This window comes from Mustela nigripes, chromosome 10 (assembly GCF_022355385.1).
Source record: "Mustela nigripes isolate SB6536 chromosome 10, MUSNIG.SB6536, whole genome shotgun sequence".
Lineage (NCBI taxonomy): Eukaryota > Metazoa > Chordata > Mammalia > Carnivora > Mustelidae > Mustela > Mustela nigripes.
Window position 1 is genome coordinate 47,257,494 of NC_081566.1, and position 7,475 is coordinate 47,264,968.

The following is a 7,475-nucleotide window of genomic DNA, read 5'->3' on the forward strand; positions in this document are numbered from 1 at the left end:
TGAATATGTACTTAAATTTATTAGAATTGTGGCTTTTATTAAGAAGGAATTAGACTTTTTTGGCTAAAAGTATATGAATGCAAGCCTTTTATCTCAGACGACTGGTTTTTTCTAAACAAGCTAGCAATTTTGTTCTTATCATCACTTACAACATTCAAATTAGACTACATAATAAAATAATCCTATAAAATAATGTATTTTATTGCAATTTCCTATTGAAGGACTATCACCTCCTGACCTTTCTCCACAAGCTTTCAGTGTCCATGACAAGTTCCTTGTAAAATGCAGCAGTTGTCTTCTCTGCCCATAGCTTAGGAGAGACTCATTAGGAAGAAGCTTTAGCCACCACATGGCTCTTTCCTGCAATTTTCATTCTCCTAGAGTCAATAATCTTCAGGTTGAGACCATACTCTTGGGAAAGCCTCTATTTCTTCCTGTGTGTACTTATCTAGACATGTGGGTCATTTTCTTGGGTGAGGAAGCTCTTCCACTAAATACTTACGAATATCTCCTCGTATGTCCTCATCTGGGAAAAGATGCAATCTCTGCATCGTAGTTCTGTGAAGGTTTTTTAGCAGCATGCCATAAATAGCTAGTTTCGCATTCGCTACTAGATCCTTCTCATGAAGTTCAGCAGCTGTTACTCATTTAAATACACCTGGATAGCCAGTATGTGTAGACTATACTTTCTGTTCCCATTTATTTCCAGGAAATGCAATGTGCCTTGTGCCCATTATGACCACACAATCCGCATAGTCACTCAGTTGATGGTAGAAAGGTTTAATCCAATCCTTGAAGTTTATCTGATGCCCTAACAGCCAGTTTGCCAGGGGGCTGCATTTTCCCACCTAAGAGATATCAAGCCTGAGCAAAAGTGGCCCATTGCTGGAGTGCCTTAGAGAAACTCAAAATATTTCCCCACTAGCAGGATTTGTTTTATTTTTGATTTGTTTCATGCTTAATCAATATAATGTGATTGACTTAGTTCTCAGCCCTCAGACATGTAGTCCACAATTTGCACGTTATTCCTGGCACTGGTCTTTACAAACTAAAATACATACACATGTACCCACAATGACCACATCTCCCTGGCTGAAGTATACAAGAATATTTAAAGCTCCTTGAAGAGTTAATGATAATGCTAGTGAAATGAATGTGTTTTGACTAGAAAGCATAAGAGCAAATTGAAGAACTAAAAGGATAATAGGCAACACTTACGAAAAGACATCCTCTGAGGAAAAATAATTCGAAGACTCAACTTGTCAGCAAAACTCAGTGGGGCAGATGAATAAAAAGAAACAAAATGTTATTCAGCTAGTCTTGTGTGATTTTTGATATATAAAAAGAATTTTAGTTTCCAACAGAATAAGGATGTTGCTAAAAGGTTAAGCTCACTTAATCTTTACATGCTTAGTCTTAATCCTTACATGCTCTTAATCTTTACTTGATCAAAGCATATAAAAAATGCTCAGAAAATACATGCCTCTTCTCTCCCTCCCTCCCTTCCCCCCAATTTTTTAATTAAAAAAAAAGAAAGAAAGAAAAAAAAAAAGAAAATACATACCCCTTGAACAAGTGGAAGGGAGCAGTTTCAACGGCGACCTTCACCTTTCCCCCACTTCACAAAATACCTCGCTATCCAAGAAGCAGTTGCAAACATTTTTAGACTATTAACTTGTTTGAAACTTTTAAAAAAGAATTTTGAAATAAGGAATGACTAAAAAGAAATATCTCTATCTGGTTTTTTTCCACAAGGACTTACTTCTCTATTGTCTTAATATTCAACTGGGTGTGTGGTTTATTCCCGTGGTCCTAATAGTTTCACTCATGGTTAGCTTCTTGGAGAGAACATGGAAGGAAGGTGGGGTTCAGTGATTTGATACTCCATCACGTTACTTGCTTCAATTGTTGAGAAGATCAGTTTGTGGCAAAATGTTAAAAAAAATGTAGGGTAGAGGTTACAAACTGCCTTTTTCTTCTGTTAGTGTACTGAATTAAATGGTGGCCCTTTGAAGTTTTAAAAATATTTAGAATATAGTATCTTTTGTGGAAAAAATTCACACACAATTTTAAAACTATTTGCAATTGTTTAAGTTCCACAATTATTTTAAGTTCAAATCATGTTTGAAAGGTTTAATTGGTTCATGAGTCATGTTCTATTTAGATATTTATTAGAAAGGATTTAAGACTATGTGGAAACTTTAGCATCGTTGAGTTGATGAAAGTGACAGGCTCGGGACTACGAGGGCATAAAGGGCCCCATTGTGTGAGTTAGTCCAAGGCGCCTCCACTGGGCTTTTGCAGTCCTATAGGTACATGACTCCGGCAGTTGGCTCAGGCTGGCTCTCAGTCCCCATTCGCCCCATTGGCTTTGTCTTTTCGTACAAAGAACAACCCATAGATAGATCCTTGGAGTAGCCCTGACCAGCTTCATTTAGAAATGGAGAAATTAGTGTCTCATAAATGTTCTCACTGTCGTTGGTCTCTTCACCACAAGGATCATCATTTGAACAGACTGCTTTAACCATTCACACAATTTTATTTGCACTATTTTAATGTTTACAATAGATTGATTTGTGACCAAATCAACTGGTCACATTGATGTGACCAATCACGTCAGTTGATTTTATATAACTATTATAATCAAGAGAGTAAATGAACAGAAAATGTCCATTTAGTGGTCTAGAAATTTTATTTATTTTCCTTTAATAATGTATTTCCTCAACTAATGAATTATACAAAGTCAACTGGGAACTTTTGACAACAGTAGAGTTGTTACAAACATCCATTCTGGTGTTCTAGTGAGAACATGGTACCAGTGAAGTCTGGTTTCTTTCAAACTTCATATGAGTGGATGTATGTCATTATTTTTAACAATCCTAGACAATAATTGCTTAGGCCTAGTCAGTTGGTCAAATGAAATCTTACATTATAATTGTATCACTAATTGGTAAGTTATGTTTAGTTTCACTTACAACTAATTTGGTACATAAGAGTTTGTATTTTGTTCACTACAGATAAATGAAAGTGTCTCAACGTTCTTTCTATGGTGTTCATCACAGCATAGGCTGTGCCAGGAAACAATGGATTTGTATTTACAGTTGACCCTTGAGCAAAACAGAAGTAAGAGATATCCGCTCCCCTGATACCACACGGTCAAAAATCCATGTATAACTTCTGACTCCCCAGTAGCCATTGCTAGTAGTCCACGGTCGACCTAGCTTACTGATAACAGAAATGGTCGATACATATTTTGTATCTTATATGCATTATATACTGTATTCTTACAATAAATTAAGTTAAAGAAAATAAAATATTAATAAGAAACCCACAAGGACAATAAATTCACAGTACTGTGTCATATTTATTAAAATTGATGTGCATATAAATGGACCCATGCTGTTCAAACCTGTGCTGGTCAAGGGTCCACTGTATTTACTTTTGGTAAGAAATAAGAATGCTACACATATATATTTTTAAAAGATCAGAACATTAAACATTTTTTTTCATGATCATTTTGGTATAAAGTCATTTAGAAAGATTTTTTGGGACTGTCCTCTCAAAGAAAGCCCAAATTAGGTCTGCATTAGTAAAACACTATGCCAGACACTGAAGAGTATGGATTTTATTTATTTGATTAATCAAGCTGGATATAGAGATCCAAACTATTAACGGCCCAAAAAAGCTGCAAAAAGGAACGTTATTCAAGCTGCTTCCAGTGTTTTAAAAAACCTGCTAGAAACATGTGCTCACCTGCAATGTGACCACACAGGTTAATTGAAATGTCAAGCTAATTATACCTTGATGAAAAAATATACTTGGGTATACACTCCCTGCTCGCACATTTTCTTTAATACATGGAAAAATAATACACATTTTGTTTGATGGACCAAGCAAACCAGCAAACACAATTAGCAACAAATACCCTAAGAAGGTAGATAAATAATAAGGAATAAATTATGGGAAAACAACTGAGAATCCTTAATTAAGGTCACGTTTCAGTTTACAAGGTGTCATAATTCTCTTTGGTTATGTGAATCTCACCCAACTAGACTATTATTTTTGCTTTTATAATGTACAGACCAAAAAATTATGTAGTTTATTTGTTCACTTATGTGCTTATTTTCTAGTTAGTTTTCTCTGTGTCGGCCTCCCGCCGCTCTTCTTTGGCTATACAGCATATTAGTTTCCTGGACTTTCATAACCACATACCAGAAACTGGCTGGCTTATGTAAAAGAAATTTGATTCTCACACATCTGATGGCTAGAAGTCCAAGAACACGGTGTCAGCAAGCTTGGTTTCTTCTGAGGCTTCTCTCCTCGGCTTGTAGATATGCCCATCTTTCCTCTGTGAGCACACATCCCTGGTGTCTCTTTGTATATCCAGATTTCCTCTCATAGGGGCACATGTTAGATTGGCTCCTGACCCACCCTAATGGTCTCATTTTAATTTAGTCATCACTTTAAAGGCCCTATCTCCAAATACAGTTACATGCTGAGGTTTTAGGGGTCGTGAGTTCAACACATGAATTTTGAGAAGACACAATTCAGCCTATAACATGCAGTCCTTCTATTTTGATCAATCTACTGAATTACTTTAAAAAATTGCATTCAATAAGTATTTACTGTCTGACACACACAATCATCTGTGTGTATATTGTGTGTTATTGTGTGAGAGAGAGAGAGAAAAGAAGAAAGAGAAGAGGAGAGAGAAAGATTATTCTTGCCTTTTCTGGGAGAGGGAGACAAAGATTGAGTTCATTGAAACCTTCATAGCACCTTGTTTGTATCTTTCTGGTGACACAAAATTCCCTGCTTAGTTGACGGTTTAGATTGTGAATTTTTGAGGAGAGATGCTGTCTGACTCATTTTGTTTTTCCTAGTACTGGCTGGTACAGGGAAGACCCTCGATAAATGTTTATTGGATTGAATAAAACCTAATCTAATTTAAAGTGATAAGTAATAGGTACCGTGGCAGAGATGCAAACAAAGTGTAATGAAAACAAGAAAAGGAAGGCAAACATTCTGGCTCAGGCAGCCGAGAAGAGTTTCAAGTTAGAGGATCGTAGAGTAGCTAAGATCTCAACATGGAAGTTAAGGACCGAAGCAATCAATGATGATCACTGACAAACTAGAAGAAGTCGTCGCAGAAAGTGTGTGATTGGAATCAGAATAATGATTAGTTCACAGGAGAGACCAAGAAAAAGCAGGAGGCCCGGGGGTAAAACTGAAAAATTGTGTTGGGGCCACACAGAGAGAGAGGGAGCTCTTGAATACCCAAACCAGATACTTGATTCTTATTTTTTGGATGTTGGGAGATGCGCAAATTTGGGGAGGCCTGAAAGGGCCAGATCTTAATTTTGGGAAAGTTAACTGTGACTCTGTGAGGGATAAGGGAATGGAGAAGAGGCCGGTTCTCCTGACAGGATGGATAGTAGGACATTTGGCGAGGCCAGGAGAGAGGTGATGAGGGCTAGACTAGGAAAGGGGGCTGGGGACACTGAGGAAGTGAACACAGGGGGCACCGTGGAAATGGAAGCAATGATTGGAAGAAACGGATCGGATGAGGAGGGTGAAGAGAGCGGGGAGATGATGTAAAATTCTGAAGTTTCAGACAGAGGGAACTGGGAGCCCTATCAGGAGGAGGAGCCACTCTGGGAAGAGGAGGAGTTTGAAGATGTGAAGCACTTGATCTGCCTCTGGGAACATTCAGATTGCCAAGGTCCACCTGAAAACTGGGTCTGTGGGCTTGGAGTTAAGGACACCACACAAAAGGAGAGATGGGGGGTTAGAAGGTGACCGTGAATGTGGATAAGCGGAGAAGAGCTTGTTTAGAGAGTTAAAGAAGAAATCACTGGACTTTTAAAATATTTAAAATAGTTAAGTTAGGCAGTTAATCAAGCTGCGCTGTGTGCGTCTGCATGTGTTTTTGGCGTGCGTGCATACGAGTGGGTGGGAATATACGGCAGGTAATTACTACAGAGAAGGTTAAGAAGGAGCAATGGATGTGTACTTTCAGTATTTAATTTTTCACTAGGGGACACTTCAGCTACTAATTTGTAGCTTAGTCAAACCCACAGTTGAAGGTGTGAAAGACAAGAGATCCATCAGATCCATCTTCAACGTAAAGCAAGTAGACAGCCATACTGGATTCTACTGCAAGTCTATCCAGTTAGTGCTAGCTAAAATGTAAATTTTAGGTCCAACGTGCTCTAGAAATCTTGGTGTGGGGCCTAAATTCCATTATATCAGATTCATAAAATAAAAATAAAGGTAGAATTCTATTTTATGCTTATTAATAGATTCAGATTTAAGTTATCAGCATTGCTAAAATATACCTGGTGAGGGGGGAAGTAGAATGTTTACAAATGCAAAAACATTGCATATAGTAAAAAAACACTTTTGCTAAGAAACTGAAGTCAAATCCTTTGGGTTTCTTCCTTGGACAATGACTATTACTCTGCAACTAAAAATTTCCACATATGAAGGTAACTTCTTTACTGTTGAGATAGAAGTTTGTGAGGAATGCGTTATTTAATAAAGTTCATTATAATCAGACAAACTAACTTTTTTGTTACTATTATACTGGCATATGAAGGACTGTGGAAATGGTTGAGTTTTATAAAACTGCGGAAGAGTCACTACACACAGAATAGCAGGTGGGTTTCCCAAAGTGCAAAGGGACCTTAATCCTCATTCTTAAGGAATGATTAATCTTCATTTTTAAAAGGGGTTGTATGCCTTAGAAAACACACACCTGGTCTGAGGCCCGAGTTGACCATGAGACACTTCAGCTTTCTGAGTTATTGTTTATCCATTTATAAAATGGAGGTTATAATAATAACCATCTCCTCAAGGAATGATTATAAAGATCCGATATGTTTGTGCATGAGAAAGATGATGTAATATTACAGAGGATCACTGAGTGTTAGAATTCACGTTATATGACACTGGAATTTAGTTAGTATTTTGAAACTTAAGTGAGAATACTGCTGTTTTTTTTTTTTTCTCAAGAATACTCCCAATTTTTTAACAGATTTTATTTATTTTTTATGTATTTTATTTGACAGAGAGAGAGCTCTAGGCACAAGCAGGGGGAGTGGCAGGCAGAGGGAGCAGCAGGCAGAGGGGGAGGGAGAAGCAGACTCCCCGCTGAGTAGAGAAACCCAGGTAGGGCTCCATCCCAGGACCCTGGGACCACAAAGGCAGACACCTAACCTACTGAGCCACCCAGGTGCCCATTTTTTTTTTGTTTTTTTTTTTTAATCCTGTTTTGTGTGTACTCCACGATTACCCCTTTTAGTTAGTGAATCAATTTTTCTGAGTTTTATCAATTTATGTAAAGAGCAACAATTTGGGGACTTGGTGAATGGTTGGAAAAGGGCACAGTGATTACAAAAGCGTAGGAATTACAGGATTTTGAAAATGTAATGATTGACTGGTTTGTGGTGGAGTGTTGCTATGACTTCAGGTGT

General features: G+C 37.6%; 1 pseudogene; it reads right to left on the reverse strand.

Moving 5' to 3' along the window:
* Positions 1-383: 383 nt before the first annotated feature.
* Positions 384-2,528, reverse strand: LOC132026000 (large ribosomal subunit protein uL13m-like; annotated as a pseudogene).
* Between the last annotated feature and the right edge of the window lie 4,947 nt (positions 2,529-7,475).